Below are 24,968 nucleotides of genomic sequence, written 5' to 3'. Positions count from 1 at the left end.
CTGGTCTTACTGCAGTCACTACTTCAACCTTTACTGAACTACCATGAAAAATACTTTTAGACAGCTGAAGCAAGCATACATTTTAAAAAGTATCCTTTCTTATTGACGAGGGATTTGGCAGTGCGGTCATTGAGATTTCCTACTTCTTTTGGTGGCACAGGGGGATTAGCTCAAATGGTAGAGCGCTCGCTTAGCATGCGAGAGGTAGCGGGATCGATGCCCGCATCCTCCAACTATTTAGTTTGGTTCAATCAGCACACATTGTTGGAGTAGCTCTGGACAGGAACCCAACAATACAACTATTTCCACCACTGGGCTTACTGCAGTCACTACTTCAACCTTTACTGAACTACCATGAAAAATACTTTTAGACAGCTGAAGCAAGCATACATTTTAAAAAGTATCCTTTCTTATTGACGAGGGATTTGGCAGTGCGGTCATTGAGATTTCCTACTTCTTGTTGGAGGCAAAGGGGGATTAGCTCAAATGGTAGAGCGCTCGCTTAGCATGCGAGAGGAAGTGGGATCAATGTCCGCAAGCCTCCAACTATTTAGTTTGGTTCAATCAGCACACATTGTTGGAGTAGCTCTGGACACGAACCCAACAATACAACAATTTCCACCCCTGGTCTTACTGCAGTCACTACTTCAACCTTTACTGAACTACCATGAAAAATACTTTTCGACAGCTGAAGCAAGCATACATTTTAAAAAGTATCCTTTCTTATTGACGAGGGATTTGGCAGTGCTGTCATTGAGATTTCCTACTTCTTTTGGTGGCACAGGGGGATTAGCTCAAATGGTAGAGCGCTCGCTTAGCATGCGAGAGGTAGCGGGATCGATGTCCGCATCCTCCAGCTATATAGTTTGGTTCAATCAGCACACATTGTTGTTGAAGCTCTGGACACGAAACTCAACTATTTCCACCACTGGGTTTACTGCAGTCACTACTTCAAGCTTTACTGAACAACCATGAAAAAAACTTTTCGACAGCTGAAGCAAGCATACATTTTAAAAAGTATCCTTTCTTATTGACGAGGGATTTGGCAGTGCGGTCTTTGAGATTTCCTACTTCTTGTTGGAGGCACAGGGGGATTAGCTCAAATGGTAGAGAGCTCGCTTAGCATGCGAGAGGTAGCGGGATCGATATCTGCAACCTCAAACTATTTTGTTCGGTTCAATCAGCACACATTGTTGTTGAAGCTCTGGACAGGAACCCAACAATACAACTATTTCCACCACTGGTTTTACTGCAGTCACTACTTCAACCTTTACTGAACTACCATGAAAAATACTTTTAGACAGCTGAAGCAAGCATACTTTAAAAAAAGTATCCTTTCTTACTGACGAGGGATTTGGCAGTGCGGTTATTGAGATTTCCTACTACTTGTTGGATGCACAGGGGGATTAGGTCAAATGGTTGAGCGCTCGCCTAGCATGCGAGAGGTAGCTGGATCGATGTCCGTGTCCTCCAATTATTTAGTTTTGTTCAATCAGCACACATTGTTGGAGTTGCTCTGGACAGGAACCCAACAATACAACTATTTCCACCACAGGTTTTACTGCAGTCACTACTTCAACCTTTACTGAACTACCATGAAAAATACTTTTAGACAGCTGAAGCAAGCATACATTTTAAAAAGTATCCTTTCTTATTGACGAGGGATTTGGCAGTGCGGTCATTGAGATTTCCTACTTCTTGTTGGAGGCACAGGGGGATTAGCTCAAATGGTAGAGCGCTCGCTTAGCATGCGAGAGGTAGTGGGATTGATGTCCGCGTCCTCCAACTATATAGTTTGGTTCAATCAGCACACATTGTTGGAGTAGCTCTGGACACGAACCCAAAAATACAACTATTTCCACCCCTGGTCTTACTGCAGTCACTACTTCAACCTTTACTGAACTACCATGAAAAATACTTTTCGACAGCTGAAGCAAGCATACATTTAAAAAAGTATCCTTTCTTATTGACGAGGGATTTGGCAGTGCTGTCATTGAGATTTCCTACTTCTTTTGGTGGCACAGGGGGATTAGCTCAAATGGTAGAGCGCTCGCTTAGCATGCGAGAGGTAGCTGGATCGATGTCCGTGTCCTCCAATTATTTAGTTTTGTTCAATCAGCACACATTGTTGGAGTTGCTCTGGACAGGAACCCAGCAATACAACTATTTCCACCACAGGTTTTACTGCAGTCACTACTTCAACCTTTACTGAACTACCATGAAAAATACTTTTAGACAGCTGAAGCAAGCATACTTTAAAAAAAAGTATCCTTTCTTATTGACGAGGGATTTGGCAGTGCGGTCATTGAGATTTCCTACTTCTTGTTGGAGGCAAAGGGGGATTAGCTCAAATGGTAGAGCGCTCGCTTAGCATGCGAGAGGAAGTGGGATCAATGTCCGCATCCTCCAACTATTTAGTTTGGTTCAATCAGCACACATTGTTGGAGTAGCTCTGGACACGAACCCAACAATACAACAATTTCCACCCCTGGTCTTACTGCAGTCACTACTTCAACCTTTACTGAACTACCATGAAAAATACTTTTCGACAGCTGAAGCAAGCATACATTTTAAAAAGTATCCTTTCTTATTGACGAGGGATTTGGCAGTGCTGTCATTGAGATTTCCTACTTCTTTTGGTGGCACAGGGGGATTAGCTCAAAAGGTAGAGCGCTCACTTAGCATGCGAGAGGTAGCGGGATCGATGTCCGCATCCTCCAACTACCATGTTTGGTTCAATCAGTACACATTGTTGTTGAAGCTCTGGACACAAACTAGACTATTTCCACCCCTGGGTTTACTGCAGTCACTACTTCAAGCTTTACTGAACAACCATGAAAAAAACTTTCGACAGCTGAGGCAAGCATACATTTTAAAAAGTATCCTTTCTTATTGACGAGGGATTTGGCAGTGCGGTCTTTGAGATTTCCTACTTCTTGTTGGAGGCACAGGGGAATTAGCTCAAATGGTAGAGAGCTCGCTTAGCATGCGAGAGTTAGCGTCATCGATATCTGCAACCTCAAACTATTTTGTTCGGTTCAATCAGCACACATTGTTGTTGAAGCTCTGGACAGGAACCCAACAATACAACTATTTCCACCACTGGTTTTACTGCAGTCACTACTTCAACCTTTACTGAACTACCATGAAAAATACTTTTAGACAGCTGAAGCAAGCATACTTTAAAAAAAGTATCCTTTCTTACTGACGAGGGATTTGGCAGTGCGGTTATTGAGATTTCCTACTTCTTGTTGGATGCACAGGGGGATTAGGTCAAATGGTAGAGCGCTCGCTTAGCATGCGAGAGGTAGCTGGATCGATGTCCGTGTCCTCCAATTATTTAGTTTTGTTCAATCAGCACACATTGTTGGAGTTGCTCTGGACAGGAACCCAGCAATACAACTATTTCCACCACAGGTTTTACTGCAGTCACTACTTCAACCTTTACTGAACTACCATGAAAAATACTTTTAGACAGCTGAAGCAAGCATACATTTTAAAAAGTATCCTTTCTTATTGACGAGGGATTTGGCAGTGCGGTCATTGAGATTTCCTACTTCTTGTTGTAGGCACAGGGGGATTAGCTCAAATGGTAGAGCGCGCGCTTAGCATGCGAGAGGTAGTGGGATTGATGTCCGCGTCCTCCAACAATATAGTTTGGTTCAATCAGCACACATTGTTGGAGTAGCTCTGGACACGAACCCAAAAATACAACTATTTCCACCCCTGGTCTTACTGCAGTCACTACTTCAACCTTCACTGAACTACCATGAAAAATACTTTTCGACAGCTGAAGCAAGCATACATTTAAAAAAGTATCCTTTCTTATTGACGAGGGATTTGGCAGTGCTGTCATTGAGATTTCCTACTTCTTTTGGTGGCACAGGGGGATTAGCTCAAATGGTAGAGCGCTCGCTTAGCATGCGAGAGGTAGCTGGATCGATGTCCGTGTCCTCCAATTATTTAGTTTTGTTCAGTCAGCACACATTGTTGGAGGAGCTCTGGACAGGAACCCAACAATACAACTATTTCCACCCCTGGGCTTACTGCAGTCACTACTTCAACCTTTACTGAACTACCATGAAAAATACTTTTAGACAGCTGAAGCAAGCATACTTTAAAAAAAAGTATCCTTTCTTACTGACGAGGGATTTGGCAGTGCGGTTATTGAGATTTCCTACGTCTTATTGGAGGCACAGGGGGATTAGCTCAAATGGTAGAGCGCTTGCTTAGCATGCGAGAGGTAGCGGGATCGATGTCCGCATCCTCCAACTATATAGTTTGGTTCAATCAGCACACACTGTTGGAGTAGCTCTGGACACGAACCCAACAATACAACTATTTCCACCCCTGGGCTTACTGCAGTCACTACTTCAACCTTTACTGAACTACCATGAAAAATACTTTTAGACAGCTGAAGCAAGCATACTTTAAAAAAAAGTATCCTTTCTTACTGACGAGGGATTTGGCAGTGTGGTTATTGAGATTTCCTACTTCTTTTTGGAGGCACAGGGGGATTAGCTCTAATGGTAGAGAGCTCTCTTAGCATGCGAGAGGTAGCGTGATCGATGCCCGCATCCTCAAACTATTTAGTTTGGTTCAATCAGCACACATTGTTGGAGTAGCTCTGGAAACAAACCCAACAATACAACTATTTCCACCCCTGGTCTTACTGCTGTCACTACTTCAACCTTTACTGAACTACCATAAAGAATACTTTTCGACAGCTGAAGCAAGCATACATTTTAAAAAGTATCCTTTCTTATTGACGAGGGATTTGGCAGTGCGGACATTGAGATTTCCTACTTCTTTTGGTGGCACAGGGGGATTAGCTCAAATGGTAGAGCGCTCTCTTAGCTTGCGAGAGGTAGCGGGTTCAATGTCCGCATCCTCCAGCTATATAGTTTGGTTCAATCAGCACACACTGTTGGAGTAGCTCTGGACACGAACCCAACAATACAACTATTTCCACCCCTGGGCTTACTGCAGTCACTACTTCAACCTTTACTGAACTACCATGAAAAATACTTTTAGACAGCTGAAGCAAGCATACTTTAAAAAAAAGTATCCTTTCTTACTGACGAGGGATTTGGCAGTGCGGTTATTGAGATTTCCTACTTCTTTTTGGAGGCACATGGGGATTAGCTCAAATGGTAGAGAGCTCGCTTAGCATGCGTGAGGTAGTGGGATCGATGCCCGCATCCTCCAACTATTTAGTTTGGTTCAATCAGCAAACATTGTTGGAGTTGCTCTGGACAGGAACCCAACAATACAACTATTTCCACCACAGGTTTTACTGCAGTCATTACTTCAACCTTTACTGAACTACCATGAAAAATGCTTTTAGACAGCTGAAGCAAGCATACATTTAAAAAAGTATCCTTTCTTATTGACGAGGGATTTGGCAGTGCGGTCATTGAGATTTCCTACTTCGTGTTGGTGGCAAATGGGGATTAGCTCAAATGGTAGAGCGCTCGCTTAGCATGCGAGAGGAAGTGGGATCGATGTCCGCATCCTACAACTATTTAGTTTTGTTCAATCAGCACACATTGTTGTTGAAGCTCTGGACACGAACTCAACTATTTCCACCCCTGGTCTTACTGCAGTCACTACTTCAACCTTTACTGAACTACCATAAAGAATACTTTTCGACAGCTGAAGCAAGCATACATTTTAAAAAGTATCCTTTCTTTTTGACGAGGGATTTGGCAGTGCGGACATTGAGATTTCCTACTTCTTTTGGTGGCACAGGGGGATTAGCTCAAATGGTAGAGTGCTCGCTTAGCATGCGACAGGTAGTGGGATCGATGCCAGCATCCTCCAACTATTTAGTTTGGTTCAATCAGCAAACATTGTTGGAGTTGCTCTGGACAGGAACCCAACAATACAACTATTTCCACCACAGGTTTTACTGCAGTCATTACTTCAACCTTTACTGAACTACCATGAAAAATGCTTTTAGACAGCTGAAGCAAGCATACATTTTAAAAAGTATCCTTTCTTATTGACGAGGGATTTGGCAGTGCGGTCATTGAGATTTCCTACTTCTTGTTGGAGGCAAAGGGGGATTAGCTCAAATGGTAGAGCGCTCGCTTAGCATGCGAGAGGAAGTGGGATCAATGTCCGCATCCTCCAACTATTTAGTTTGGTTCAATCAGCACACATTGTTGGAGTAGCTCTGGACACGAACCCAACAATACAACAATTTCCACCCCTGGTCTTACTGCAGTCACTACTTCAACCTTTACTGAACTACCATGAAAAATACTTTTCGACAGCTGAAGCAAGCATACATTTTAAAAAGTATCCTTTCTTATTGACGAGGGATTTGGCAGTGCGGTCATTGAGATTTCCTACTTCTTTTGGTGGCACAGGGGGATTAGCTCAAATGGTAGAGCGCTCGCTTAGCATGCGAGAGGTAGCGGGATCGATGTCCGCATCCTCCAGCTATATAGTTTGGTTCAATCAGCACACACTGTTGTTGAAGCTCTGGACACGAACTCAACTATTTCCACCACTGGGTTTACTGCAGTCACTACTTCAAGCTTTACTGAACAACCATGAAAAAAACTTTTCGACAGCTGAAGCAAGCATACATTTTAAAAAGTATCCTTTCTTATTGACGAGGGATTTGGCAGTGCGGTCTTTGAGATTTCCTACTTCTTGTTGGAGGCACAGGGGGATTAGCTCAAATGGTAGAGAGCTCGCTTAGCATGCGAGAGTTAGCGGGATCGATATCTGCAACCTCAAACTATTTTGTTCGGTTCAATCAGCACACATTGTTGTTGAAGCTCTGGACAGGAACCCAACAATACAACTATTTCCACCACTGGTTTTACTGCAGTCACTACTTCAACCTTTACTGAACTACCATGAAAAATACTTTTAGACAGCTGAAGCAAGCATACTTTAAAAAAAAGTATCCTTTCTTAATGACGAGGGATTTGGCAGTGCGGTTATTGAGATTTCCTACTTCTTGCTGGATGCACAGGGGGATTAGGTCAAATGGTTGAGCGCTCGCCTAGCATGCGAGAGGTAGCTGGATCGATGTCCGTGTCCTCCAATTATTTAGTTTTGTTCAATCAGCACACATTGTTGGAGTTGCTCTGGACAGGAACCCAGCAATACAACTATTTCCACCACAGGTTTTACTGCAGTCACTACTTCAACCTTTACTGAACTACCATGAAAAATACTTTTAGACAGCTGAAGCAAGCATACATTTTAAAAAGTATCCTTTCTTATTGACGAGGGATTTGGCAGTGCGGTCATTGAAATTTCCTACTTCTTGTTGGTGGCAAATGGGGATTAGCTCAAATGGTAGAGCGCTCGCTTAGCATGCGAGAGGAAGTGGGATCGATGTCCGCATCCTACAACTATTTAGTTTTGTTCAATCAGCACACATTGTTGTTGAAGCTCTGGACACGAACTCAACTATTTCCACCCCTGGTCTTACTGCAGTCACTACTTCAACCTTTACTGAACTACCATAAAGAATACTTTTCGACAGCTGAAGCAAGCATACATTTTAAAAAGTATCCTTTCTTTTTGACGAGGGATTTGGCAGTGCGGACATTGAGATTTCCTACTTCTTTGGTGGCACAGGGGGATTAGCTCAAATGGTAGAGTGCTCGCTTAGCATGCGACAGGTAGTGGGATCGATGACAGCATCCTCCAACTATTTAGTTTGGTTCAATCAGCACACATTGTTGGAGTTGCTCTGGACAGGAACCCAACAATACAACTATTTCCACCACAGGTTTTACTGCAGTCACTACTTCAACCTTTACTGAACTACCATGAAAAATACTTTTAGACAGCTGAAGCAAGCATACATTTTAAAAAGTATCCTTTCTTATTGACGAGGGATTTGGCAGTGCGGTCATTGAGATTTCCTACTTCTTTTGGTGGCACAGGGGGATTAGCTCAAATGGTAGAGCGCTCGCTTAGCATGCGAGAGGTAGTGGGATCGATGTCCGCATCCTCCAACTATTTAGTTTGGTTCAATCAGCACACATTGTTGGAGTAGCTCTGGACATGAACCCAACAATACAACAATTTCCACCCCTGGTCTTACTGCAGTCACTACTTCAACCTTTACTGAACTACCATGAAAAATACTTTTCGACAGCTGAAGCAAGCATACTTTTAAAAAGAACTACCATGAAAAAATACACATTTTGTTGAAGCTCTGGACAGCTGGGTTTAAGTCACTACTTCAAGCTTTACTGAACAACAATGAAAAAAACTTTTAAAAAATACATTTTAAAAAGTATCCTTTCTTATTGACAAGGGATTTGGCAGTGCGGTCTATTGAGATTTCCTACTTCTTTTGGAGGCACAGGGGGATTAGCTCAAATGGTAGAGCTTGCTTAGCATGCGAGAGGTATCGCGGGATCGATATCTGCACCCTCAAACTATTTTGTTTGGTTCAATCAGCACACATTGTTGGAGAAACCCAACAATACAACTATTTCCAGCACACATTGTTGGAGTAGCTCTGGACACGAACCCAACAATACAACTATTTCCACCCCTGGGCTTACTGCTGTCACTACTTCAACCTTTACTGAACTACCATGAAAAATACTTTTCGACAGCTGAAGCAAGCATACATTTTAAAAAGTATCCTTTCTTATTGAAGAGGGATTTGGCAGTGCTGTCATTGAGATTTCCTACTTCTTTTGGTGGCACAGGGGGATTAGCTCAAATGGTAGAGCGCTCGCTTAGCATGCAAGAGGTAGCGGGATCGATGCCCGCATCCTCCAACTATTTAGTTTGGTTCAATCAGCACACATTGTTGGAGTTGCTCTGGACAGGAACCCAACAATACAACTATTTCCACCACAGGTTTTACTGCAGTCACTACTTCAACCTTCACTGAACTACCATGAAAAATACTTTTAGACAGCTGAGGCAAGCATACATTTTAAAAAGTATCCTTTCTTATTGACAAGGGATTTGGCAGTGCGATCTTTGAGATTTCCTACTTCTTGTTGGAGTCACTGGGGGATTAGCTCAAATGGTGGAGAGCTTGCTTAGCATGCGAGAGGTAGCGGGATCGATGTCCGCATCCTCCAATCTATTAGTTTGGTTCAATCAGCACACATTGTTGGAGTAGCTCTGGACACGAACCCAACAATACAACTATTTCCACCCCTGGGCTTACTGCAGTCACTACTTCAACCTTTACTGAACTACCATGAAAAATACTTTTAGACAGCTGAAGCAAGCATACATTTTAAAAAGTATCCTTTCTTATTGACGAGGGATTTGGCAGTGCTGTCATTGAGATTTCCTACTTCTTTTGGTGGCACAGGGGGATTAGCTCAAATGGTAGAGCGCTCGCTTAGCATGCGAGAGGTAGCGGGATCGATGTCCGCATCCTCCAGCTATATAGTTTGGTTCAATCAGCACACATTGTTGGAGTAGCTCTGGACACGAACCCAACAATACAACTATTTCCACCCCTGGGCTTACTGCAGTCACTACTTCAACCTTTACTGAACTACCATGAAAAATACTTTTAGACAGCTGAAGCAAGCATACTTTTAAAAAAAGTATCCTTTCTTATTGACGAGGGATTTGGCAGTGCGGTTATTGAGATTTCCTACTTTGTTGGAGGCACAGGGGGATTAGCTCAAATGGTAGAGCATGCAGAGTTAGGGGATTAGCATCTTCAACTACTTAGTTTGGTTCAATCATTACACATTGTTGTTGAAGCTCTGGACACGAACTCAACTATTTACTCCACTGGGTTTACTGCAGTCACTACTTCAAGCTTTACTGAACAACAATGGAAAAAAACTTTTCGACAGCTGAGGCAAGCATACATTTTAAAAAGTATCCTTTCTTATTGACGAGGGATTTGGCAGTGCGGTCTTTGATATTTCCTACTTCTTGCTGGAGGCACAGGGGGATTAGCTCAAATGGTAGAGAGCTCGCTTAGCATGCGAGAGGTAGCGGGATCGATACCTGCAACCTCAAACTATTTCGTTCGGTTCAATCAGCACACATTTTTTTTGAAACTCTGGACAGGAACCCAACAATACAACTATTTCCACCCCTGGGCTTACTGCAGTCACTACTTCAACCTTTACTGAACTACCATGAAAAATACTTTTAGACAGCTGAAGCAAGCATACATTTTAAAAAGTATCCTTTCTTATTGACGAGGGATTTGGCAGTGCGGTCATTGAGATTTCCTACTTCTTTTGGTGGCACAGGGGGATTAGCTCAAATGGTAGAGCGCTCGCTTAGCATGCGAGAGGAAGTGGGATCGATGTCCCCATCCTCCAACTATTTAGTTTGGTTCAATCAGCACACATTGTTGGAGTAGCTCTGGACACGAACCCAACAATACAACTATTTCCACCCCTGGTCTTACTGCAGTCACTACTTCAACCTTTACTGAACTACCATGAAAAATACTTTTAGACAGCTGAAGCAAGCATACATTTTAAAAAGTATCCTTTCTTATTGACGAGGGATTTGGCAGTGCGGTTATTGAGATTTCCGACTTCTTGTTGGATGCACAGGGGGATTAGCTCAAATGGTAGAGAGCTCGCTTAGCATGCGAGAGGTAGCGGGATCGATGTCCGCATCCTCCAACTACTTAGTTTGGTTCAATCAGTACACATTGTTGGAGTAGCTCTGGACACGAACCCAACAATACAACTATTTCCACCCCTGGGCTTACTGCAGTCACTACTTCAACCTTTACTGAACTACCATGAAAAATACTTAAAGACAGCTGAAGCAAGCATACTTTAAAAAAAGTATCCTTTCTTACTGACGAGGGATTTGGCAGTGCAGTTATTGAGATTTTCTACTTCTTTTTGGATGCACAATTGGGATTAGCTCAAATGGTAGAGTGCTCGCTTAGCATGCGAGAGGTAGCGGGATCGATGTCCGCATCCTACAACTATTTAGTTTGGTTCAATCAGCACACATATTTGGAGTAGCTCTGGACAGGAACCCAACAATACAACTATTTCCACCACTGGTTTTACTGCAGTCACTACTTCAACCTTTACTGAACTACCATGAAAAATACTTTTAGACAGCTGAAGCAAGCATACTTTAAAAAAAAGTATCCTTTCTTACTGACGAGGGATTTGGCAGTGCGGTCATTGAGATTTCCTACTTCTTGTTGGAGGCACAGGGGGATTAGCTCAAATGGTAGAGCGCTCGCTTAGCATGCGAGAGGTAGCGGGATTGATGTCTGCGTCCTCCAACTATATAGTTTGGTTCAATCAGCACACATTGTTGGAGTAGCTCTGGACACGAACCCAACAACACAACTATTTACACCCCTGGTCTTACCGCAGTCACTACTGCAGTCACTACTTCAACCTTTACTGAACTACCATGAAAAATACTTTTAGACAGCTGAAGCAAGCATACATTTTAAAAAAAGTATCCTTTCTTATTGACGAGGGATTTGGCAGTGCTGACATTGAGATTTCCTACTTCTTTTGGTGGCACAGGGGGATTAGCTCAAATGGTAGAGAGCTCGCTTAGCATGCGAGAGATAGCGGTATCGCTAACCGCATTCTCCTACTACTTAGTTTGGTTCAATCAGTACACATTGTTGTTGAAGCTCTGGACACAAACTCAACTATTTCCACCACTGGGTTTACTGCAGTCACTTCTTCAAGCTTTAATGAACTACCATGAAAAATACTTTTCGACAGCTGAAGCAAGCATACATTTTAAAAAGTATCCTTTCTTATTGACGAGGGATTTGGCAGTGCTGTCATTGAGATTTCCTACTTCTTTTGGTGGCACAGGGGGATTAGCTCAAATGGTAGAGCGCTCGCTTAGCATGCGAGAGGTAGCGGGATCGATGTCCGCATCCTCCAGCTATATAGTTTGGTTCAATCAGCACACATTGTTGGAGTATCTCTGGACACGAACCCAACAATACAACTATTTCCACCCCTGGGCTTACTGCAGTCACTACTTCAACCTTTACTGAACTACCATGAAAAATACTTTTAGACAGCTGAAGCAAGCATACTTTTAAAAAAGTATCCTTTCTTATTGACGAGGGATTTGGCAGTGCTGTCATTGAGATTTCCTACTTCTTTTGGTGGCACAGGGGGTTTAGCTCAAATGGTAGAGCGCTCGCTTAGCATGCGAGAGGTAGCGGGATCGATGTCCGCATCCTCCAACTATATAGTTTGGTTCAATCAGCACACATTGTTGGAGTAGCTCTGGACACGAACCCAGCAATACAACTATTTCCACCCCTGGGCTTACTGCAGTCACTACTTCAACCTTTACCTAACTACCATGAAAAATACTTTTAGACAGCTGAAGCAAGCATACTTAAAAAAAGTATCCTTTCTTACTGACAAGGGATTTTGCAGTGCGGTCATTGAGATTTCCTACTTCTTTTTGGAGGAACAGGGGGATTAGCTCAAATGGTAGAGAGCTTGCTTAGCATGCGAGAGGTAGCGGGATCGATACCTGCAACCTCAAACTATTTAGTTCGGTTCAATCAGCACACATTGTTGGAGTAGCTCTGGACACGAACCCAACAATACAACTATTTCCACCCCTGGGCTTACTGCAGTCACTACTTCAACCTTTACTGAACTACCATGAAAAATACTTTTAGACAGCTGAAGCAAGCATACATTTTAAAAAGTATCCTTTCTTATTGACGAGGGATTTGGCAGTGCTGTCATTAAGATTTCCTACTTCTTTTTGGAGGCACAGGGGGATTAGCTCAAATGGTAGAGCGCTCGCTTAGCATGCGAGAGGTAGCGGGATCGATGTCCGCATCCTCCAACTATTTAGTTTGGTTCAATCAGCACACACTGTTGGAGTAGCTCTGGACACGAACCCAACAATACAACTATTTCCACCCCTGGGCTTACTGCAGTCACTACTTCAACCTTTACTGAACTACCATGAAAAATACTTTTAGACAGCTGAAGCAAGCATACTTTAAAAAAAGTATCCTTTCTTACTGACGAGGGATTTGGCAGTGCGGATATTGAGATTCACTACTTCTTTTCGGAGGCAAAGGGGGATTAGCTCAAAAGGTAGAGCGCTCGCTTAGCATGCGAGAGGTAGCGGGATCGATGTCCGTGTCCTCCAGCTATTTAGTTTGGTTCAATCAGCACACACTGTTGGAGTAGCTCTGGACACGAACCCAACAATACAACTATTTCCACCCCTGGGCTTACTGCAGTCACTACTTCAACCTTTACTGAACTACCATGAAAAATACTTTTAGACAGCTGAAGCAAGCATACTTAAAAAAAGTATCCTTTCTTACTGACGAGGGATTTGGCAGTGCGGTTATTGAGATTTCCTACTTCTTTTTGGAGGCACAGGGGGATTAGGTCAAATGGTAGAGTGCTCGCTTAGCATGCGAGAGGTAGCTGGATCGATGTCCGTGTACTCCAATTATTTAGTTTTGTTCAGTCAGCACACATTGTTGGAGGAGCTCTGGACAGGAACCCAACAATACAACTATTTCCACCCCTGGGCTTACTGCAGTCACTATTCAACCTTTACCGAACTACCATGAAAAATACTTTTAGACAGCTGAAGCAAGCATACTTTAAAAAAAAGTATCCTTTCTTACTGACGAGGGATTTGGCAGTGCGGTTATTGAGATTTCCTACTTCTTTTTGGAGGCACAGGGGGATTAGGTCAAATGGTAGAGTGCTCGCTTAGCATGCGAGAGGTAGCTGGATCGATGTCCGCATCCTCCAACTATATAGTTTGGTTCAATCAGCACACATTGTTGGAGTAGCTCTGGACACGAACCCAAAATACAACTATTTCCACCCCTGGGCTTACTGCAGTCACTACTTCAACCTTTACTGAACTACCATGAAAAATACTTTTAGACAGCTGAAGCAAGCATACTTTAAAAAAAAGTATCCTTTCTTAGTGATGAGTGATTTGGCAGTGCGGTTATTGAGATTTCCTACTTCTTTTTGGAGGCACAGGGGGATTAGCTCAAATGGTAGAGCGCTCGCTTAGCATGCGAGAGGTAGCGGGATTGATGTCCGCATCCTCCAACTATATAGCTTGGTTCAATCAGCACACATTGTTGGAGTAGCTCTGGACACGAACCCAACAATACAACTATTTCCACCCCTGGTCTTACTGCAGTCACTACTTCAACCTTTACTGAACTACCATGAAAAATACTTTTAGACAGCTGAAGCAAGCATACTTTAAAAAAAAGTATCCTTTCTTACTGACGAGGGATTTGGCAGTGCGGTTATTGAGATTTCCTACTTCTTTTTGGAGGCACAGGGGGATTAGCTCAAATGGTAGAGCGCTCGCTTAGCATGCGAGAGGTAGCGGGATCGATGCCCGCATCCTCCAACTATTTAGTTTGGTTCAATCAGCACACATTGTTGGAGTAGCTCTGGACACGAACCCAACAATACAACAATTTCCACCCCTGGTCTTACTGCAGTCACTACTTCAACCTTTACTGAACTACCATGAAAAATACTTTTAGACAGCTGAAGCAAGCATACTTTAAAAAAAAGTATCCTTTCTTACTGACGAGGGATTAGGCAGTGCTGTCATTGAGATTTCCTACTTCTTTTTGGTGGCACAGGGGGATTAGCTCAAATGGTAGAGCGCTCGCTTAGCATGCGAGAGGTAGCGGGATCGATGTCCGCATCCTCCAGCTATATAGTTTGGTTCAATCAGCACACACTGTTGGAGTAGCTCTGGACACGAACCCAACAATACAACTATTTCTACCCCTGGGCTTACTGCAGTCACTACTTCAACCTTTACTGAACTACCATGAAAAATACTTTTAGACAGCTGAAGCAAGCATACTTTAAAAAAAGTATCCTTTCTTACTGACGAGGGATTTGGCAGTGCGGTTATTGAGATTTCCTACTTCTTTTTGGAGGCACAGGGGGATTAGGTCAAATGGTAGAGTGCTCGCTTAGCATGCGAGAGGTAGCTGGATCGATGTCCGTGTCCTCCAATTATTTAGTTTTGTTCAGTCAGCACACATTGTTGGAGGAGCTCTGGACAGGAACCCAACAATACAACTATTTCCACCCCTGGGCTTACTGCAGTCACTACTTCAACCTTTACTGAACTACCATGAAAAATACTTTTAGACAGCTGAAGCAAGCATACTTTAAAAAAAAGTATCCTTTCTTACTGACGAGCGATTTGGCAGTGCGGTTATTGAGATTTCCTACTTCTTATTGGAGGCACAGGGGGATTAGCTCAAATGGTAGAGCGCTTGCTTAGCATGCGAGAGGTAGCGGGATCAATGCCCGCATCCTCCAACTATTTAGTTTGGTTCAATCAGCACACATTGTTGGAGTAGCTCTGGACACGAACCCAACAATACAACTATTTCCACCCCTGGGCTTACTGCACTCACTACTTCAACCTTTACTGAACTACCATGAAAAATACTTTTAGACAGCTGAAGCAAGCATACTTTAAAAAAAAGTATCCTTTCTTATTGACGAGGGATTTGGCAGTGCTGTCATTGAGATTTCCTACTTCTTTTGGTGGCAGAGGGGGATTAGCTCAAATGGTAGAGCGCTCGCTTAGCATGCGAGAGGTAGCGGGATCGATGTCCGCATCCTCCAGCTATATAGTTTGGTTCAATCAGCACACACTGTTGGAGTAGCTCTGGACACGAACCCAACAATACAACTATTTCCACCCCTGGGCTTACTGCAGTCACTACTTCAACCTTTACTGAACTACCATGAAAAATACTTTTAGACAGCTGAAGCAAGCATACTTTAAAAAAAGTATCCTTTCTTACTGACGAGGGATTTGGCAGTGCGGTTATTGAGATTTCCTACTTCTTTTTGGAGGCACAGGGGGATTAGGTCAAATGGTAGAGTGCTCGCTTAGCATGCGAGAGGTAGCTGGATCGATGTCCGTGTCCTCCAATTATTTAGTTTGTTCAGTCAGCACACATTTGTTGGAGGAGCTCTGGACAGGAACCCAACAATACAACTATTTCCACCCCTGGGCTTACTGCAGTCACTACTTCAACCTTTACTGAACTACCATGAAAAATACTTTTAGACAGCTGAAGCAAGCATACTTTAAAAAAAGTATCCTTTCTTACTGACGAGGGATTTGGCAGTGCGGTTATTGAGATTTCCTACTTCTTTTGGAGGCACAGGGGGATTAGCTCAAATGGTAGAGCGCTTGCTTAGCATGCGAGAGGTAGCGGGATCGATGCCCGCATCCTCCAACTATTTAGTTTGGTTCAATCAGCACACATTGTTGGAGTAGCTCTGGACACGAACCCAACAATACAACTATTTCCACCCCTGGGCTTACTGCAGTCACTACTTCAACCTTTACTGAACTACCATGAAAAATACTTTTAGACAGCTGAAGCAAGCATACTTTAAAAAAAAGTATCCTTTCTTATTGACGAGGGATTTGGCAGTGCTGTCATTGAGATTTCCTACTTCTTTTGGTGGCACAGGGGGATTAGCTCAAATGGTAGAGCGCTCGCTTAGCATGCGAGAGGTAGCGGGATCGATGTCCGCATCCTCCAGCTATATAGTTTGGTTCAATCAGCACACACTGTTGGAGTAGCTCTGGACACGAACCCAACAATACAACTATTTCTACCCCTGGGCTTACTGCAGTCACTACTTCAACCTTTACTGAACTACCATGAAAAATACTTTTAGACAGCTGAAGCAAGCATACTTTAAAAAAAGTATCCTTTCTTACTGACGAGGGATTTGGCAGTGCGGTTATTGAGATTTCCTACTTCTTTTTGGAGGCACAGGGGGATTAGGTCAAATGGTAGAGTGCTAGCTTAGCATGCGAGAGGTAGCTGGATCGATGTCCGTGTCCTCCAATTATTTAGTTTGTTCAGTCAGCACACATTGTTGGAGGAGCTCTGGACAGGAACCCAACAATACAACTATTTCCACCCCTGGGCTTACTGCAGTCACTACTTCAACCTTTACTGAACTACCATGAAAAATACTTTTAGACAGCTGAAGCAAGCATACTTTAAAAAAAGTATCCTTTCTTACTGACGAGGGATTTGGCAGTGCGGTTATTGAGATTTCCTACTTCTTTTTGGAGGCACAGGGGGATTAGCTCAAATGGTAGAGCGCTTGCTTAGCATGCGAGAGGTAGCGGGATCGATGTCCGCATCCTCCAACTATTTAGTTTGGTTCAATCAGCACACATTGTTGGAGGAGCTCTGGACACGAACCCAACAATACAACTATTTCCACCCCTGGGCTTACTGCAGTCACTACTTCAACCTTTACTGAACTACCATGAAAAATACTTTTAGACAGCTGAAGCAAGCATACTTTAAAAAAAAGTATCCTTTCTTACTGACGAGGGATTTGGCAGTGCGGTTATTGAGATTTCCTACTTCTTTTGGAGGCACAGGGGGATTAGGTCAAATGGTAGAGTGCTCGCTTAGCATGCGAGAGGTAGCTGGATCGATGTCCACGTCCTCCAACTATATAGTTTGGTTCAATCAGCACACATTGTTGGAGTAGCTCTGGACACGAACCCAACAATACAACTATTTCTACCCCTGGGCTTACTGCAGTCTCTACTTCAACCTTTACTGAACTACCATGAAAAATACTTTTAGACAGCTGAAGCAAGCATACTTTAAAAAAAGTATCCTTTCTTACTGACGAGGGATTTGGCAGTGCGGTTATTGAGATTTCCGACTTCTTGTTGGATGCACAGGGGGATTAGGTCAAATAGTAGAGTGCTCGCTTAGCATGCGAGAGGTAGCGGGATCGATGTCCGCATTCTCCAGCTATATAGTTTGGTTCAATCAGCACACATTGTTGGAGTAGCTCTGGACACGAACCCAACAATACAACTATTTCCACCCCTGGGCTTACTGCAGTCACTACTTCAACCTTTACTGAACTACCATGAAAAATACTTTTAGACAGCTGAAGCAAGCATACGTTAAAAAAAAGTATCCTTTCTTACTGACGAGGGATTTGGCAGTGCGGTTATTGAGATTTCCGACTTCTTGTTGGATGCACAGGGGGATTAGGTCAAATGGTAGAGTGCTCGCTTAGCATGCGAGAGGTAGCTGGATCGATGTCCGCGTCCTCCAACTATATAGTTTGGTTCAATCAGCACACATTGTTGGAGTAGCTCTGGACACGAACCCAAAAATACAACTATTTCCACCTATGGTCTTACTGCAGTCACTACTTCAACCTTTACTGAACTACCATGAAAAATACTTTTAGACAGCTGAAGCAAGCATACTTTAAAAAAAGTATCCTTTCTTACTGACGAGGGATTTGGCAGTGCGGTTATTGAGATTTCCTACTTCTTTTTGGAGGCACAGGGGGATTAGGTCAAATGGTAGAGTGCTCGCTTAGCATGCGAGAGGTAGCTGGATCGATGTCCGTGTCCTCCAATTATTTAGTTTGTTCAGTCAGCACACATTGTTGGAGGAGCTCTGGACAGGAACCCAACAATACAACTATTTCCACCCCTGGGCTTACTGCAGTCACTACTTCAACCTTTACTGAACTACCATGAAAAATACTTTTAGACAGCTGAAGCAAGCATACTTTAAAAAAAAATTATCCTTTCTTACTGACGAGCGATTTGGCAGTGCGGTTATTGAGATTTCCTACGTGTTATTGGAGGCACAGGGGGATTAGCTCAAATGGTAGAGCGCTTGCTTAGCATGCGAGAGGTAGCGGGATCGATGCCCGCATCCTCCAACTATTTAGTTTTGTTCAATCAGCACACATTGTTGGAGTAGCTCTGGACACGAACCCAACAATACAACTATTTCCACCCCTGGTCTTACTACTTCAACCTTTACTGAACTACCATGAAAAATACTTTTAGACAGCTGAAGCAAGCATACTTTTAAAAAAAGTATCCTTTCTTACTGACGAGCGATTTGGCAGTGCGGTTATTGAGATTTCCTACTTCTTTTGGAGGCACAGGGGGATTAGCTCAAATGGTAGAGCGCTTGCTTAGCATGCGAGAGGTAGCGGGATCGATACCCGCATCCTCCAACTATTTAGTTAGGTTCAATCAGCACACATTGTTGGAGTAGCTCTGGACACGAACCCAACAATACAACTATTTCCACCCCTGGGCTTACTGCAGTCACTACTTCAACCTTTACTGAACTACCATGAAAAATACTTTTAGACAGCTGAAGCAAGCATACTTTAAAAAAAAAAGTATCCTTTCTTACTGACGAGGGATTTGGCAGTGCGGTTATTGAGATTTCCTACTTCTTGTTGGATGCACAGGGGGATTAGGTCAAATGGTAGAGTGCTCGCTTAGCATGCGAGAGGTAGCTGGATCGATGTCCGCGTCCTCCAACTATATAGTTTGGTTCAATCAGCACACATTGTTGGAGTAGCTCTGGACACGAACCCAAAAATACAACTATTTCCACCTATGGTCTTACTGCAGTCACTACTTCAACCTTTACTGAACTACCATGAAAAATACTTTTCGACAGCTGAAGCAAGCATACATTTTAAAAAGTATCCTTTCTTATTGACGAGGGATTTGGCAGTGCGGTTATTGAGATTTCCTACTTCTTTTGGTGGCACAGGGGGATTAGCTCAAATGGTAGAGTGCTCGCTTAGTATGCGAGAGATAGCTGGATCGATGTCCGTGTCCTCCAATTATTTAGTTTTGTTCAGTCAGCACACATTGTGGGAGGAGCTCTGGACAGGAACCCAACAATACAACTATTTCCACCCCTGGGCTTACTGCAGTCACTACTTCAACCTTTACTGAACTACCATGAAAAATACTTTTAGACAGCTGAAGCAAGCATACTTTAAAAAAAGTATCCTTTCTTATTGACGAGGGATTTGGCAGTGCGGTTATTGAGATTTCCTACTTCTTTTTGGAGGCACAGGGGGATTAGCTCAAATGGTAGAGCGCTTGCTTAGCATGCGAGAGGTAGCGGGATCGATACCCGCATCCTCCAACTATTTAGTTAGGTTCAATCAGCACACATTGTTGGAGTAGCTCTGGACACGAACCCAACAATACAACTATTTCCACCCCTGGGCTTACTGCAGTCACTACTTCAACCTTTACTGAACTACCATGAAAAATACTTTTAGACAGCTGAAGCAAGCATACTTTAAAAAAAAGTATCCTTTCTTACTGACGAGGGATTTGGCAGTGCGGTTATTGAGATTTCCTACTTCTTTTTGGAGGCACAGGGGGATTAGCTCAAATGGTAGAGCGCTCGCTTAGCATGCGAGAGGTAGCGGGATCGATGTCCGCATCCTCCAACTATATAGTTTGGTTCAATCAGCACACACTGTTGGAGTAGCTCTGGACACGAACCCAACAATACAACTATTTCCACCCCTGGGCTTACTGCAGTCACTACTTCAACCTTTACTGAACTACCATGAAAAATACTTTTAGACAGCTGAAGCAAGCATACTTTAAAAAAAGTATCCTTTCTTACTGACGAGGGATTTGGCAGTGCGGTTATTGAGATTTCCTACTTCTTTTTGGAGGCACAGGGGGATTAGCTCAAATGGTAGAGCGCTCGCTTAGCATGCGAGAGGTAGCGGGATCGATGTCCGCATCCTCCAGCTATATAGTTTGGTTCAATCAGCACACACTGTTGGAGTAGCTCTGGACACGAACCCAACAATACAACTATTTCCACCCCTGGGCTTACTGCAGTCACTACTTCAACCTTTACTGAACTACCATGAAAAATACTTTTAGACAGCTGAAGCAAGCATACTTTAAAAAAAAGTATCCTTTCTTACTGACGAGGGATTTGGCAGTGCGGTTATTGAGATTTCCTACTTCTTTTGGTGGCACAGGGGGATTAGCTCAAATGGTAGAGCGCTCGCTTAGCATGCGAGAGGTAGCGGGATCGATGTCCGCATCCTCCAGCTATATAGTTTGGTTCAATCAGCACACATTGTTGGAGTAGCTCTGGACACGAACCCAACAATACAACTATTTCCACCCCTGGGCTTACTGCAGTCACTACTTCAACCTTTACTGAACTACCATGAAAAATACTTTTAGACAGCTGAAGCAAGCATACTTTAAAAAAAGTATCCTTTCTTACTGACGAGGGATTTGGCAGTGCGGTTATTGAGATTTCCTACTTCTTATTGTAAGCACAGGGGGATTAGCTCAAATGGTAGAGCGCTTGCTTAGCTTGCGATAGGTAGCGGGATCGATGTCCGCATCCTCCAACTATTTAGTTTGGTTCAATCAGCACACATTGTTGGAGTAGCTCTGGACACGAACCCAACAATACAACTATTTCCACCCCTGGGCTTACTGCAGTCACTACTTCAACCTTTACTGAACTACCATGAAAAATACTTTTAGACAGCTGAAGCAAGCATACTTTTAAAAAAAGTATCCTTTCTTATTGACGAGGGATTTGGCAGTGCGGTTATTGAGATTTCCTACTTCTTTTTGGAGGCACAGGGGGATTAGCTCAAATGGTAGAGCGCTCGCTTAGCATGCGAGAGGTAGCGGGATCGATGTCCGCATCCTCCAGCTATATAGTTTGGTTCAATCAGCACACACTGTTGGAGTAGCTCTGGACACGAACCCAACAATACAACTATTTCCACCCCTGGGCTTACTGCAGTCACTACTTCAACCTTTACTGAACTACCATGAAAAATACTTTTAGACAGCTGAAGCAAGCATACTTTAAAAAAAAGTATCCTTTCTTACTGACGAGGGATTTGGCAGTGCGGTTATTGAGATTTCCGACTTCTTGTTGGATGCACAGGAGGATTAGGTCAAATGGTAGAGTGCTCGCTTAGCATGCGAGAGGTAGCTGGATCGATGTCCGCATCCTCCAACTATATAGTTTGGTTCAATCAGCACACATTGTTGGAGTAGCTCTGGACACGAACCCAAAAATACAACAATTTCCACCCCTGGTCTTACTGCAGTCACTACTTCAACCTTTACTGAACTACCATGAAAAATACTTTTAGACAGCTGAAGCAAGCATACATTTTAAAAAGTATCCTTTCTTATTGACGAGGGATTTGGCAGTGCGGTTATTGAGATTTCCTACTTCTTTTTAAATGCACAGGGGGATTAGGTCAAATGGTAGAGCGCTCGCTTAGCATGCGAGAGATAGCTGGATCGATGTCCGTGTCCTCCAATTATTTAGTTTTGTTCAGTCAGCACACATTGTTGGAGGAGCTCTGGACAGGAACCCAACAATACAACTATTTCCACCCCTGGGCTTACTGCAGTCACTACTTCAACCTTTACTGAACTACCATGAAAAATACTTTTAGACAGCTGAAGCAAGCATACTTTTAAAAAAAGTATCCTTTCTTACTGACGAGCGATTTGGCAGTGCGGTTATTGAGATTTCCTACTTCTTTTTGGAGGCACAGGGGGATTAGCTCAAATGGTAGAGCGCTTGCTTAGCATGCGAGAGGTAGCGGGATCGATACCCGCATCCTCCAACTATTTAGTTAGGTTCAATCAGCACACATTGTTGGAGTAGCTCTGGACACGAACCCAACAATACAACTATTTCCACCCCTGGGCTTACTGCAGTCACTACTTCAACCTTTACTGAACTACCATGAAAAATACTTTTCGACAGCTGAAGCAAGCATACATTTTAAAAAGTATCCTTTCTTATTGACGAGGGATTTGGCAGTGCGGTTATTGAGATTTCCTACTTCTTTTTGGAGGCACAGGGGGATTAGCTCAAATGGTAGAGCGCTCGCTTAGCATGCGAGAGGTAGCGGGATCGATGTCCGCATCCTCCAGCTATATAGTTTGGTTCAATCAGCACACACTGTTGGAGTAGCTCTGGACACGAACCCAACAATACAACTATTTCCACCCCTGGGCTTACTGCAGTCACTACTTCAACCTTTACTGAACTACCATGAAAAATACTTTTAGACAGCTGAAGCAAGCATACTTTAAAAAAAAGTATCCTTTCTTATTGACGAGGGATTTGGCAGTGCTGTCATTAAGATTTCCTACTTCTTTTTGGAGGCACAGGGGGATTAGCTCAAATGGTAGAGTGCTCGCTTAGCATGCGAGAGGTAGCGGGATCGATGTCCGCATCCTCCAGCTATATAGTTTGGTTCAATCAGCACACACTGTTGGAGTAGCTCTGGACACGAACCCAACAATACAACTATTTCCACCCCTGGGCTTACTGCAGTCACTACTTCAACCTTTACTGAACTACCATGAAAAATACTTTTAGACAGCTGAAGCAAGCATACTTTAAAAAAAAGTATCCTTTCTTACTGACGAGGGATTTGGCAGTGCGGTTATTGAGATTTCCTACTTCTTTTTGGAGGCACAGGGGGATTAGCTCAAATGGTAGAGTGCTCGCTTAGCATGCGAGAGGTAGCTGGATCGATGTCCGTGTCCTCCAATTATTTAGTTTTGTTCAGTCAGCACACATTGTTGGAGGAGCTCTGGACAGGAACCCAACAATACAACTATTTCCACCCCTGGGCTTACTGCAGTCACTACTTCAACCTTTACTGAACTACCATGAAAAATACTTTTAGACAGCTGCAAGCATACTTTTAAAAAAAGTATCCTTTCTTACTGACGAGGGATTTGGCAGTGCGGTTATTGAGATTTCCTACTTCTTTTGGAGGCACAGGGGGATTAGCTCAAATGGTAGAGCGCTTGCTTAGCTTGCGAGAGGTAGCGGGATCGATGTCCGCATCCTCCAACTATTTAGTTAGGTTCAATCAGCACACATTGTTGGAGTAGCTCTGGACACGAACCCAACAATACAACTATTTCTACCCCTGGGCTTACTGCAGTCACTACTTCAACCTTTACTGAACTACCATGAAAAATACTTTTAGACAGCTGAAGCAAGCATACTTTTTAAAAAAGTATCCTTTCTTATTGACGAGGGATTTGGCAGTGCGGTTATTGAGATTTCCTACTTCTTTTTGGAGGCACAGGGGGATTAGCTCAAATGGTAGAGCGCTCGCTTAGCATGCGAGAGGTAGCGGGATCGATGTCCGCATCCTCCAGCTATATAGTTTGGTTCAATCAGCACACACTGTTGGAGTAGCTCTGGACACGAACCCAACAATACAACTATTTCCACCCCTGGGCTTACTGCAGTCACTACTTCAACCTTTACTGAACTACCATGAAAAATACTTTTAGACAGCTGAAGCAAGCATACTTTAAAAAAAAGTATCCTTTCTTATTGACGAGCGATTTGGCAGTGCGGTTATTGATATTTCCGACTTCTTGTTGGATGCACAGGAGGATTAGGTCAAATGGTAGAGTGCTCGCTTAGCATGCGAGAGGTAGCTGGATCGATGTCCGCGTCCTCCAACTATATAGTTTGGTTCAATCAGCACACATTGTTGGAGTAGCTCTGGACACGAACCCAAAAATACAACTATTTCCACCTATGGTCTTACTGCAGTCACTACTTCAACCTTTACTGAACAACCATGAAAAATACTTTTCGACAGCTGAAGCAAGCATACTTTTAAAAAAAGTATCCTTTCTTAGTGATGAGTGATTTGGCAGTGCGGTTATTGAGATTTCCTACTTCTTTTTGGAGGCACAGGGGGATTACCTCAAATGGTAGAGCGCTCGCTTAGCATGCGAGAGGTAGCGGGATTGATGTCCGCATCCTCCAACTATATAGCTTGGTTCAATCAGCACACATTGTTGGAGTAGCTCTGGACACGAACCCAACAATACAACTATTTCCACCCCTGGTCTTACTACTTCAACCTTTACTGAACTACCATGAAAAATACTTTTAGACAGCTGAAGCAAGCATACTTTAAAAAAAAGTATCCTTTCTTACTGACGAGGGATTTGGCAGTGCGGTTATTGAGATTTCCTACTTCTTTTTGGAGGCACAGGGGGATTAGCTCAAATGGTAGAGCGCTCGCTTAGCATGCGAGAGGTAGTGGGATCGATGCCCGCATCCTCCAACTATTTAG

General features: G+C 43.3%; 8 non-coding genes across 8 annotated transcripts; all 8 read left to right on the top strand.

Annotated features, from left to right (window-relative positions):
• Positions 1–159: 159 nt before the first annotated feature.
• On the top strand, positions 160–232 carry trnaa-agc (transfer RNA alanine (anticodon AGC)). The gene has a single exon. It is a non-coding gene; the product is annotated as a tRNA-Ala (tRNA).
• Positions 233–14,285: 14,053 nt separating this feature from the next.
• trnaa-agc (transfer RNA alanine (anticodon AGC)) lies at positions 14,286–14,358 on the top strand. Its single transcript has one exon. It is a non-coding gene; the product is annotated as a tRNA-Ala (tRNA).
• Positions 14,359–16,158: 1,800 nt separating this feature from the next.
• On the top strand, positions 16,159–16,231 carry trnaa-agc (transfer RNA alanine (anticodon AGC)). Its single transcript has one exon. It is a non-coding gene; the product is annotated as a tRNA-Ala (tRNA).
• Positions 16,232–18,655: 2,424 nt separating this feature from the next.
• On the top strand, positions 18,656–18,728 carry trnaa-agc (transfer RNA alanine (anticodon AGC)). The gene has a single exon. It is a non-coding gene; the product is annotated as a tRNA-Ala (tRNA).
• A 230-nt stretch (positions 18,729–18,958) lies between these two features.
• trnaa-agc (transfer RNA alanine (anticodon AGC)) lies at positions 18,959–19,031 on the top strand. The gene has a single exon. It is a non-coding gene; the product is annotated as a tRNA-Ala (tRNA).
• An 865-nt stretch (positions 19,032–19,896) lies between these two features.
• On the top strand, positions 19,897–19,969 carry trnaa-agc (transfer RNA alanine (anticodon AGC)). The gene has a single exon. It is a non-coding gene; the product is annotated as a tRNA-Ala (tRNA).
• Positions 19,970–22,396: 2,427 nt separating this feature from the next.
• On the top strand, positions 22,397–22,469 carry trnaa-agc (transfer RNA alanine (anticodon AGC)). The gene has a single exon. It is a non-coding gene; the product is annotated as a tRNA-Ala (tRNA).
• Positions 22,470–24,886: 2,417 nt separating this feature from the next.
• Positions 24,887–24,959, top strand: trnaa-agc (transfer RNA alanine (anticodon AGC)). Its single transcript has one exon. It is a non-coding gene; the product is annotated as a tRNA-Ala (tRNA).
• The last annotated feature ends 9 nt before the right edge of the window (positions 24,960–24,968 follow it).

Source organism: Oncorhynchus masou, unplaced genomic scaffold, assembly GCF_036934945.1.
Source record: "Oncorhynchus masou masou isolate Uvic2021 unplaced genomic scaffold, UVic_Omas_1.1 unplaced_scaffold_2001, whole genome shotgun sequence".
NCBI classification, from domain to species: Eukaryota; Metazoa; Chordata; class Actinopteri; order Salmoniformes; family Salmonidae; genus Oncorhynchus; species Oncorhynchus masou.
The sequence above is the reverse complement of the archived record's forward strand: the minus strand, read 5'-3'. Positions and strand labels throughout refer to the sequence as shown.